The following is a 13,407-nucleotide window of genomic DNA, read 5'->3' as shown; positions in this document are numbered from 1 at the left end:
GTGGCTCCGCCTCTGGAGGAAGACCTCGTGGAGCTAAGAATAAAATCTAGTCTAAGGCGGAAATTCTGCTAAGAAGGTGTCACGCCCCTGATTTTACACACATGAAAATCGATATATATAATTCCATAATTACATATGCGTGAACGTTCAGCCATCAACACAAAATACCTAGAAACTTTTTCCCTTTTTAACCCAAGTACTTATTGATGCCCTGAACCTACTATGTCAATATTGACCCGCTCCACAGAGTCATATATTACAATGCTTACGAATTAAATTGTCAACAACAAAATAAAACGTAAATGCAGCTCAGAGTAACTATACAACGGAAGTCCTTATCAATGGTAAAGTCACAAAGATAGCTTCCTACCGTAAAGCTGCAAAGGCGCCACCTCAGCTTCAGCCACGATTTCCCTGACCTGCAGGATTAACCCCTATATCATTCCATTGAATAGTGCACCGGGTTGCCACACAACAAACCCGGTAAGCTTATGAAGCTCGTATGAGTAACTCAAAACCACAAAGCAAAACACATTTCTTAAGTCACCTCAACCTAAACACGATATACACACAGCTCACACCTACGGCCATCAATTCCATAATCTTTCATAACGTGTCTACATAAGTCAACTGGTGACTACAGCCTCATGTTTAGATTCTCAACTAGCGCTCCATTACACAAATTCAATCAAACAAGACTTCCTCAAGCAATGTTTGATGCCATTCTAATGCCCTAAGGCGAATCCCAAACCACGCTCATTCCCTCCCCACTAGGAGCCTTTTTGTTATCAACATGACATCAAGGTGAAAAACAATGAATCACCTTCCTATCCTCACCACAGAGTACAATTCATCACCACTATGGCTCTTAATGTAAATCAAACCATCAATCAATACAATCAAGGAGAAACAAGGCAATCACATATCAAAACAAGCAAAACAATTCATAGTAACCCCTACATATAATTTAGTTCAGGAGGTCACATTAAGTCAAGCAATTCAAGTCAAAGTAGTAATCGAAGTCCCACACCCTGACGTCTGTAGGTAGCCCCAACCATCACAGCAGTCCTCTCGATCTTAATAACAATTCAGCTCCGTTACCAAGCAGTCATCACACTGATCATCGTACAAATTTCACCAATCATCACGCAGATATTCATCATCCTACTGATCATCACATAGATCTCAAGGATCATCACATAGATTTTACCGGTCATCACGCAGATAACAATCATCCTACTAATCATCACATACATATCGCTGGTCATCACATAGATAGCGATCATCACATAGATTCACGCAGATATCGCCAGTCATCACACAGATAGCGATCATCCTACTAATATTCCTACACAAGCTTTACATGACAATCATCACAAAGATTCATCATACTAATGTCATCGATTCATTATACAAATATTCCTACACAAGCTACATAGATATTTCTACACAAGCTTTACATGACAATCATCACAAAGATTCATCATACTGATGTCATCGATTCATTACACAAATATTCCTACACAAACTACATAGATATTTCTACACAAGCTTTACATGATAATCATCACAAAGATTCATCATATTGATGTCATCAATTCATTACACAGATATTCCTACACAAGCTACATATATATTTCTACACAAGCTTTACATGACAATTATCATCACAAAGATTCATCATACTGATGTCATCAATTCATTACACAGATATTCCTACACAAGCTATATAGATATTTCTACACAAGCTTTACATGACAATCATCACAAAGATTCATCATACTGATGTCATCAATTCATTACACAGATATACCTACACAAGCTACATAGATATTCCTACACAAGCTTTACATGACAATCATCACAAAGATTCACCATGAAGCCACTAATACATGAATATATATGTGTGTGTGTGTATATATCCCATAATATATATATACACACACACACACACACATAGTCATCCACTCATAAATGCCACTAATACCAACTATAGTCATAGTTAATCCCGTAACTCTAAGACAATAGGGTAATCTCGCTCATAACAAATATCGATCCTGCTCATAACAAATATCGTGAGATTTACTCACCAAACGATAAAGGTAATCTGTTCATTAATGAACCTTGTGAGATTACTCACCTTTGAATCCCGCTGCGTCTTCACACGAGAACCAAAACAAGCATAATCGCCTCAATCCGTTCAACAAGTCCAACAAGCACCTGAACACATAGGGTTTTGATTCAGTGCACGAATCACAAAATGATTAAAGTTTGAAACTCTCGTTTTGAACTAAATCCCCATGAGTAATGCCAATCGAGGAAAAACCTCATCCGAGACCTCCCTAAGTCTCCAGAGTACTTCCACGATCGAGGTATCCAAACCACAAGTCGATCGGAAGCTTGAATCCTCACGGATCAAATAAATTCACCGATATGAAACGGTAAAAATCATAACAAATCCATTCGAACTCCAAAATTTGCATATTATATATCGAAACGCTCGTATTAAAGAGTAGAACATATATAATACCAGAAACAGTCCCTTACATGGCCAGAACACAGCCAGAACGCTGCAATAAGAGGTGGCGCACCGCCGCCGGCCAAAACTCAATATTTCACAAAACTCCCAACATCAAAGTTATTCATCTAAGCATGCTTGAGAATTTTCATAACTAGCTCTAAGTCAGAAAACAAGCATAAATGGTCGAAAACTACCTCACAAGCCATGAACAGTAATCCAATCTGAGTTGAACCAAGTTTCACGTGAATCGATCCAAACAACCACCAATGATTGATCAAGGAGGCTGCTCTGAGCTCCCCAAGCTCAACTTGAAGCCCCGCCGACGTTGGAGATCGGAGAACCGATTGGGCCTGAAAACACTCAACTGCGCCGCCTTGCAGCGCCGCCGTGGAGGAGAATCGGCGCTAGAGGACACCAGAGGGACGACCAGACAGAGGAGACGATCCCATCTGGAAAATTTCTCGCCGGAAAAGCCAGGTCCGAGTCGGGTCAGTCAGATTATTTTGTTTCTGAAGGTGCAGCCGAGAGAGAAGAGAGAGGAAGTGAGTTTTCCGGAAATGGAAATAATGAAAATAGTAAGTTTCCAACTTGGGAAACTTCTATTTATACCAAAATGGAAATTTCTTCCAATGGCCATAACTTTCTCATACGAACTCAGATTCTTGCGTTCCACATGTCCACGAACTTGTATCGACGTGCTCTACAACTTTTGTGAAGGAAGTTTTTAGAGAATCCCAACGAATAAAAAGTCAACCTTTGCAACCCCCCCTAAAACCATATTCTTCAAATAATTATTCTCCCGAAATACTTCCGCTCCATCCACGAGCCACGAAATCGTCCAGTAATCAGAATTTAGATTCCGGAAAATCCTCGGAAAATAAATACAAATTTCTGGGGCATCACAGAATGAGAAGAATGCGACGTTGATAGCTGAACGTTCGAAGGTTAAAGAGCATAAGAAATCAACTACAAAAATGGATGAGGGGTCTACGACCTCTCAAGGGAGATGTTGCGGATTCTCCCTCAACTCTTATGTCTATTTGCAGTTTCTTTGATAGTTGTTAGGGTGTTTCTGGTCGAGTTTAAAGTTTAAAAATGTGGACTTACTTAGGTAATGACTCTTTCTGACAACCTCTTTGAGGTGAGTTGTTATGTGTAATCTTATTGAACTATCAACAGAAGTGATTATTCTCTTCAAAAAAAAAAATACTGAAAATTTTAAAAATATTTAATCCATACAAATTTACTCAAAAAAGAAGAAGAAAACAATTATACTAGGGTGCGGCTATTGCCACCCTACAATTTTCTTAATTCACCCTACAAATTTTTGAATTATTGAAAAACTATATTACCCAAATGCAAAATGACTAATAAGTACACTAATTTTCTTAAATTCATCTTTACTATTAGAAAGCCAAGCGCCTGTTATGGTGTCAACAGCTTCACGAAAAATTGAACTCTCCATATTACCCATGAGATTGAGGACAGTTCAAGTTAGGTGAAATATCAAGGAGGGGTAACAACGTAAAATACCAAAAAAAAAGAGAGAAAAATATAAGGACCGAATCATTGAGGAAAACAGAAAACGCAGGCAGTTAGCACGATCTCCTTGAAGAACGACTCCCAGGGCACACGATTGGAGACCGAAGAAGGACGTGGGAGATGATTGGAGTGGATATGGCTTCATCGCTATTCACCCCAATCTTAATTTACGGTTCATATAAAAGGAGAGAAGGGAAAGACGAACAGAGCAAAATAAAACCCAGAAAGAGGAAAAAAATTAGTATCAAAATCAGTGACTTGGGATTCACCGAAGGTGAGACTAGCCAATTGTTATTGGGTAATTTTCAGATTTCGTTTTTCATTGATTTGGGTATATTATTTTTGTTCTATATGGTTTTCTTTGTTACTCAATGGAATTGGAGCTGTCAGGTATTGTTTGCTGAGCGGATTATCAAGTCGGCCGACAGTGTTGCAGATTCACTTGAGGTCAGACTTGATAATTGTTTCTGGATTTCGAATGATTTTCTAAATTTTACGTTTGTATTTATTTGCTTTGCTTCGGTACTTTTTCTTTGTTAATTTTGGTTCAGTTTCTGTTTGGAGTTTTCATGGCTTGGAGTCATCGTTTGTAGTTATGCAAATACGCACTAATGCACTATACTTTTATTATTTCTTGGGGAAAAAGTCTAATGTGATACACTAGCTAGCAAAGAAGTCTTTTTTTTTTTTTTTTCCTTCTGATGAGTTCTCTCTTTTGCAGCTTCAGTTCAGTTGGTTCACTAGAACAGTTGGTTGGTAACAGAAACTTTGTTTCCGGGTAATGCCGTGTGTTTTGGTGAATTAGGACTTCTAGAATAATCAGTTGGTAAGCTATTTAATTTTTTAAGATTTTAGTATTGGTGTTGTTCTATGTTTAGGCAATACAAAAAGTAATAAGGCAGAGCTTAATAAATGGTATATTACGATTTTGAGAAGAATGAGATATTTTCTGAGTTTCTGTTTTCATTGCAGATTAACATTGACTTCAAGAGGTTTCCATTTGAACATGATATGAAGTTAGATATGTACTGCCTTTCTTTACATTTCATTATAAGCTGCCACACCCTTCAATACTTTAAGCCTTGATACTTTTTCTTTGTTAATTTTGGTTCAGTTTCTATTTGGAGTTTTCATGGCTTGGAATCATCGTTTGTAGTTATGCAAATACGCACTATACTTTTATTATTTCTTGGGGAAAAAGTCTAATATCATACAGAAGCTAGCAAAGAAGTTTTTTATTTTCCTTCCTTATGATGAGTTCCCTCTTTTGCAGTTTCAGTTCAGTTGGTTCACTAGAAGAGTTGGTTGGTAACAGAAACTTTGTTTCCGGGTAAATGCCCTATGTTTTGGTGAATTAGGACTTCTAGAATAATTGGATTATTTGTATCAAGACGTAGGGAATCAGTTTTGTTTTTGACTAAGATTTTATCGATCTGGATAGGTACTTTGATTTACGGAGCTGGTACTTTGATTTGACACATTGTACATTGATATCGAGTGTTTATCTCTTTCTCTAGGGCTTCACTAAACCCTCAGGTTCTCTTCTCTTTTACGCTTTTCAGCTTCTTTATTTTCTTAATTAGGTTTTAGGCTAACTATGTTTCCTACATACAGAACTAAGGTTGCAACTATGTCTGCCGGTGCAGATATCTTCTCTAGAGGTTGAATCTGCAGGTATCTTCGGTGTTCTTCTTAGATTTGATTATATTTGATAACATTAGGGTCTTCGTTTAAAGGAGACAACTATGCAAATATGTTGCTTTTTTCATATATGGAAATCAGATGTATGATTTTCATTATTATTTCCCCTTTTCTCTTCGATCTTTTATTGTTCCTTTCGACATTGAGACAAGGGCACTTTAATTTAATTTTCAATTCTAAATTGGATATCGTATGTACTTCACATTCCATGAGAATGTGGTCATTGTTTTGTTTTGTTGGAAAAGCTAGCGTTTTGCAATATACATTCCTATGGGCAATGTGCAAGTGTTATTACATTACTGATGTAGTAGTACCCGTATTTAAGGTGGCAGGTAATCTGTTATATGTAACTTTAGATATTTTAATTTGTCAGTCATCTTCTGCTTGCATCCTTGATTTGATATTATCTGTCCACGTATATCACCTATAAGTTGTGAGTCATAATGATCCTCAAAACTTATATTTTCTGTGGTAATGCAGGTGTTTGTGTTGAGTATAGATATCATAACATTATTCTCACAATGACTTCCTGATCCACCTCCCAGGATATTGCCCAAGTATGTGGTTTTTGTACAACCTGATGATAACGTCTTCCCTGTCTTCCCTTAGTCCCAAAATCTTTCCGTACAATCTTTCAATTGCTCAATTAAGTTGAGTGTTCTCTGTTTATTATATTACTGATGGTATAGTACCTCTACTGAAATTAGCAGGGTTGACTCAGGGCACATCAAACCACGAAGGATATCTTCATACCGGAGAAGTGACCTTGGATGGTTTGATATAGCGCATCATATTTGATAGCATCGAAGAAAAGAATATAGCATGCACCTTTCAAAATTCAGAAACTGAAGCTGTGATCTGGTTAGTGACATATTATAATCTCTCTGTTCTGTAAACAGATTGTACAGAATAATTCCTGAGCTTCCCAAGCAGTAGAAGATCAAGGTACAATCTTTTTTATTCTTTTCTTATTTGAGGTTTACCTCTTTTTTTTTTTTTTTTTGGCTGATTGTCTTTTGTCATGGTTAGTAATCAGGTTGATTTAGTTGGCTTTCATCTTTTACAGATTATTATGGGCCAGGTTCCTTCATCACGCTTTCACACACCTGCTGAAGACCAGGTAGCTTACCTTTATACTTGCTTCCTTTGATAAATAAAGTTTAATAATTCATAGGAATCATTTTTTTATGTAATTTTTGTTACTTAATGTGGTTTACTATATGTTATACCAAATGGGGTATGAGTACCCTCCTGATCAATCGTTTGTCGCAAATACACAATATATATTTAAGAACTAAATATGAAAATCGCAACTATAATATACTATAATATATATCTGAAGATCACAATACTAAAGCAAATTGAATTAACAAAAATGCAATCACTGACTTGGTTGGTTGAGAGAGGCTTGCGTATGCAACGCAATGTCCTAAGACAGAATTTCGTCCCCACACAGGTGCTGTGGTTGATCGTAGACGACTGCCCTGCAGGATACAACTCTCGTTCCAAGGCGTGGCACCGTTGCCTTGAAACCTAGCGAACTTCACTTGTGTTTCTCTCGAGTGTTTATGAGAAGAGATGTCAGAGAACGATTTTTTCTTATTCTGCAATGAACCTTCATTCGTCTTTTATAAAGAGCGGACAAGGAGAAGAAGACGTAACTGTTCAATCAATTTGAATTTGATTTGAACAGTTACAACCGTTTTTGGATCAGATTTTCCAAAAATATTATCTTTATCCGAATTTATAAAAAGAAATAGTTTTATTAGAATTTTAATTTCGGCCCAAGGCCCAAGGCCCTCTTTGATATATATATATATATATATATATATATATATATATATATCAAATATTTTCATTGCAAAGGTCTTGTTACCCATTCAATGGGCCTCCACCTTTACTTTGTCCATTTAATATGTTTCTTGTGGAAACATATATAAAGAGATCAAAGTATGGCCTTATCTCCTATGTGGGATAAGGGAGCACTAGCTATTCCAATAGCTATACCAATTGGTTCTAACACTATATAGGGACCTAAGTCACCTAACCGTCTTCAAGCACAAGAGGCAGAAAGGCAAAGTATAAATATTCCCCATGGAGAGACGAGACAATCAATGAGTCCTTCGCAATCTCTTTCATCACACTATTACCCACCCAATGAAGACCAGGTACATTTGAATTCATTTCGTTAGAAGTAAAACAATTGATGGGAAAACCTTTTAAATAGAATTTGTTCTCTTTTTTATATTATTGCATCTATGGTGCAGGGTTACACCCATCTTCATGCATTAGAGGCTGAAAGGCAGTGTAGAAATAATCATCAAAGAGAGAGGCGACAGTTATTGAGTTCTTCACAAGGAGCGGAAATTTTAGCCCAAAGACGTGCCAACTATCAGATACAACGACAAATGGAGAACACAAGTGTAACAAATCAAGTGGAAGCAATGGACGGTAACTTACTGAGTGGATGTTCCGAAACACAAACATCTTCAATGTATTGTATATATATTTTTTTTCACAATTTTCTTTCTAATTTGATCAACAAAAATATTCTTTTGCATATGTAGAATTAAGAGTTTTGATAGTAATATAGTTTTATTTTTAAAGGAAGAATTTCAGAACATTGAGAATTTGTCACCAAACTTCCCCAAAGAATTCTTCCGTAACGACTTAAAGAGAAAATTAGATGAGCAAAAAATGGACTCCAATTCAGTTAAAGGGGGCTGCATCAATGCCATATTGAAACGGAAGGGAAATTTGAGAATAATGCATCCATTACTTTAAGTACTAAATATTTCTCATAAAATTTTTATGTAGCCTGTTTCTTCAATGTTTAAATAATTTAATACATGATAATCATAGGTGTTGAACAACAAGATCTGGCTTATCACCAAAATACAACACATTCTGAAAGAGAGAGTCAAAGAGCACGATGGCGAACAAATCAAAGCACTTGGCAGGCTTCAATGAGTTCAGAACAACGTGATGAGTATTTAGCACGACGACGAGCTAATTATCATTATCATCGCGGGCTAACATTAAATCATGAGCATAATATCCAAGTTCCGACTAGAATCCGCTTAAGCCATATAAGACAATTAGCACGGTCGAATAGGTCACAAGTGCCTGATATTGGAGCGAATCAAGACGATATCAACAATGGTGATCATATAGCAGTCAATGAAGGTACAAATGGCAAACTTCAATGTATTCTTCACTATTGTTTCATTAGCTTCGGGTCGAACTTCAAATGTTACTCTATCTGGACCTTTGTAGACATATTTGTACAAATACTTAACACTCTTAATGCTGCAACAGACTTCGACATTGATATGACAATCATATTTTGTGAAAGCGGCTGAACAACGAGGATTTAAGGACAGTAGATGGCATCTTGCAACCAACATTTAAGAAAGCGGCTGAACAACGAGGTCTGTTAGAAGACGATGATAGTATCCGACAATGTTTACATGAGGCTTCAAGCATACATATGCCTTCATCTTTAAGGAGATTGTTTGTCACTATCTTGGTTTATTGCGAGCCTCATGGGGTACGAAGTTTATGGGATGAATTTTACCAATTTATGATAGAAGATTATGCTTCTTCAAGCACTGCAGTCAGTGCACGTATCACAAACAGACTTTTACGAGACTTAAACGGATTGCTGGTGCAACATAGTAAATCTGTTTGTGATTATGATTTGCCTGAAATGGCTGAAGATTATGGTGAAGATTCGTCAATGCCTAGGCTAATACAGGATGAAGTTTCAATTATCATTCCTCAAGAAGACTGCGATGCAGTTCATCTCTTGAATGAAGATCAGACATTTGCATACAACGCAATAATATCAGCTATTGAGTGCAATGACAATGCCATATTTTTCGTTGATGGTCCAGGAGGGACTGGAAAAACATACTTATATCGTGCACTTTTAGCAACCTTGAGAAGCAATGATCATATTGTATTGGCAACAGCAACTTCTGGAATTGCAGCAACAATAATACCTGGTGGGAGAACGGCACACTCCAGGTTTAAAATTCCACTCAATCTTGATGCATCTTCTACATGCTCTATTAGTAAACAATCTAATTTAGCAGAGTTGATATGAAGATCATCAGCGATTATTTGTGATGAGGCACCAATGATGCATAGATTTGCATTTGAAGCTCTTGATAGGACTTTTAAAAACATAATAGATGTTGATTTGCCATTTGGGGGCAAAGTGATTATTTTTGGGGGAGATTTCCGACAAGTTCTGCCCGTTGTCCATAAGGGTACAAGGTCTCAGATGGTCCAAGCCAGTCTGGTTAACTCTTCATTTTGGAAAGATGTGAGGATTCTTCGTTTGCGGCAAAATATGAGATCTATCAATGATCCAGAGTTCTCAGAGTTTTTACTTAATGTTGGTAATGGAGAACAACCATCTGTGGTTGAAGATATGATACGATTACCATCGTGTATGGCCATACCATGGGAGGGTGAAGAGTCAATCAACCGATTAGTTAATGAAGTTTTTCCTAATTTGGAATCTCATGTAAATGATGCAGCGTACATGGTTGAAAGGGCAATAATCACTCCAAAGAATGATGATGTTGACGTGCTTAATGAGATGATTATAAAGCAATTTCCAGGGCCTGAACGGATCCTGTACTCTTTCGACTCAGTTGAGGATGACACCAGAAATATGTACCAACAAGAATTCTTAAATTCAATTTCACCTTCTGGTATGCCCCCACATCAATTAACTATAAAAAAAGGTGCTCCCATTATGCTTTTGAGAAATATTGACCCTACGATGGGATTGTGCAATGGTACACGATTGACTTGCCGTGGATCATATAACAACCTTATTGACGTAGAGATTTTAACTGGTCAATTTGCTGGAACTAGAGTATTCTTACCAAGAATATCTCTAAAGAGTGCCGAGAGTTCTGGACTCCCTTTTGAGATGACAAGAAAACAATTCCCTGTAAAGTTGAGTTTTGCACTTACTATAAATAAATCACAAGGGCAAACGATACCGAATGTTGGCATCTACCTTCCAGATCATGTATTCAGTCATGGGCAGTTATATGTCGCTTTATCACGAGGAATTTCAGAGGCTACCACCAAAGTGTTAGTCAAGAAAGGCTCATTTGAAGGCGAGGAAGGGGTGTTCACAACAAATGTTGTTTATAAAGAGATTTTGCTTCCAGCAAGTTAACGTCATCCAATAATTGGAGCAAATGTGTTGCAGCAAAGGAATTATCTAACTACATGGTAAGTACTTCACTTAGTAGATCCATTTCACTTTGTAGTAAAAAACCAAACACACTAACTTATGTTTTGTTATTTTTTTTTCTATTTTTTTTTTTAATAATCTTCTGTTATTCGTACTCTCAATTTGTAGTTTGGGCAACGACTGATGACAAATGGGTGGCTGAGATGGAGTTGATTGGAGCATGTGGACTTTACTTTATCGAACAAATATGTATATAGGCACTTTGTGGAAGTTTCTTTTTAAAAAGTACGTTTCGATTGTAAAGATTTGTATATATCGATGCATGTTTTATGTTTGTTACCAATGGATTGCTAAAGACATATGCAATATTTTATAATATCTATGTTTGTTACTAATGAATTGCTAAAGACATATACAATATTTTAAAAAATCTGTACCTGAAAGATAGGAGTTAGGTAATATGCAACCTAGAAATTATATTGCACTCATGAGTAACATTTCAAACATGCGTAGGAAGAGAGGAAGGACAATACGCACGCGCGAGCGCGGCCCTTCCTGCACGCGCGATGCGCGTGCAGGAAGGCTAGTATATGTAATGAAAACTAAATACATAACCAATTAATTAAATACAAAGACTACTTAATTTTATAAAAAAAAAATCCTTAGTCCACCCCACCTTTGCATATATCAGTGATAATCAAACCATGAGTTTTACAATATTTGAATTATAACTTATTAACAGGTCACAGCTCATTAGATAACATTAATCTTCACCTTCTCCACCCAAATTAATTAAAAAAAATTTTATGTCTTTTTGTTGCCTCCTCACGTTAATTCGTTATTCAATTCATAAAATCATTAGTGTTAACTTCACCAAAATCTTTGCAACACCGTTTGTGAACACCGAAAGTAAAAATTTAAAGCACAAAAAAAAAAAAACAATCTCATCTTCATTACTCATAGTTGTTAATTAACTAATCTTTTGACATGGATTGAAATAGACGAACATTGAAACTAAAATAAAAAATAAAAAAATGAAAGCAAATCAAATTATGATTTTATTAGAAGACTTTAATATATTTTAGTTTTTTATTAATATAAATTAAATGAAAGATTTTTGTTAAAAAAAATTTCTTTTTAATTGGATATGTAATATAAGGGTATTTTTGAAAAGATAAATGGGTTAGATAAGTCTTTTTTTTTTTTTTTTTTAAAAGGGTTAGATAAGTAAATCTTATATCTTATATAAATCTTATATCTTATATAATTAAGCCAATTCTTGAGGGAATGGTTATATTTTTGAACTACCATATATGCCCCCACATAATATAGGTATTTGTTTTAGGGAATCAGAAATTGAGAGAAAATTGCTGTGTATTCTCATTGATAATAGGGGCCTCTTTATATAGAGGATTACAAGACATATAATCTCAATCATACAAGGAAAGTAATCTTACATTGAATAAGAATTTAGATCCTTCTAATGTAACCCTATTACAACTAGGTCAAGTAACCTAAAGTTTGGGCCAAACACAAATTAGGATTTTACTTGAACAATCCCCTTTATGTTGCCCAAATGCAGTGCTTCTCTCGTTGCCTCACTAAAAACTTTGCCGAGTAACAAAAACCCAGTGGGACAAAAATAACCTCGGTCGAAGGGGAAAAAGAGCACAACACACCCTTCACGCTTCGAGACGAACATGTAGATATCTTCCCCTGATGTCTACGCCTCCCCCTGATGACTATGATAATAGGAGTTCAGATAATTTCCGCAAGCCAATTCTTGCCACATGTTTCTCGAACGTGGATTTGGGCAATGACTTAGTAAATAAGTCTGCCACATTGTCCTCAGATCGAACCTGATTCACTTTGATCTTTAGGAGCTTCTATATATTGTTGCTGATTGTAGAAGAATTTGGGTGATATATGCTTGGTGTTGTCGTCGTTGATGTAACCTTGCTTCATTTGTTCAATGCAAGCAGCATTATCCTCTTAAATGCTCGTTGGCTCATCCGTGGTAGACTTCAGACCACAATTGCTTCGAACATGTGTAACTATGGATCGAAGCCATATACATTCATGAACTGCTTCGTGAAGAGCAATAATCTCTGCATGATTCGAAGAGGTAGTGACTAAGGTCTACTTTGTAGACCTCCAAGATATCGCGGTCTTTCCCATGGTGAATACATAGCCAGTTTGGGAGTTCATGGTGAATACATAGCAAGATATCGAGACGAACATGTAGACATCTCCCCCTGATGTTTGCGCCTCCCCTTGATGACTATGATCATGGGAGTTCAGATAATTTCCGTAAGCCAATTCTTGCCACATGTTTCTCGAACGTGGATTTAGGCAATGACTTAGTAAATAAGTCTGCCACATTGTCCTCAGATGAACCTGGTTCACTTTGATCTTAAGGAGC

The 13,407-nt window shown here is 36.5% G+C and overlaps 1 long non-coding RNA gene and 1 pseudogene across 1 annotated transcript; both read left to right on the top strand.

The window, feature by feature from the left end:
* The first annotated feature begins 6,638 nt into the window (after nucleotides 1-6,638).
* On the top strand, nucleotides 6,639-8,200 carry LOC112176798. Its single transcript, XR_002927113.2, has 3 exons — nucleotides 6,639-6,709; nucleotides 6,831-6,884; nucleotides 7,795-8,200. It is a non-coding gene; the product is annotated as an uncharacterized LOC112176798 (long non-coding RNA).
* A 1,273-nt stretch (nucleotides 8,201-9,473) lies between these two features.
* LOC112167180 lies at nucleotides 9,474-11,209 on the top strand (annotated as a pseudogene).
* Nucleotides 11,210-13,407: the final 2,198 nt, after the last annotated feature.

The sequence above is a fragment of the Rosa chinensis genome, chromosome 1, assembly GCF_002994745.2.
Source record: "Rosa chinensis cultivar Old Blush chromosome 1, RchiOBHm-V2, whole genome shotgun sequence".
NCBI lineage: Eukaryota > Viridiplantae > Streptophyta > Magnoliopsida > Rosales > Rosaceae > Rosa > Rosa chinensis.
This window is presented reverse-complemented; position numbering and strand designations above follow the sequence as displayed.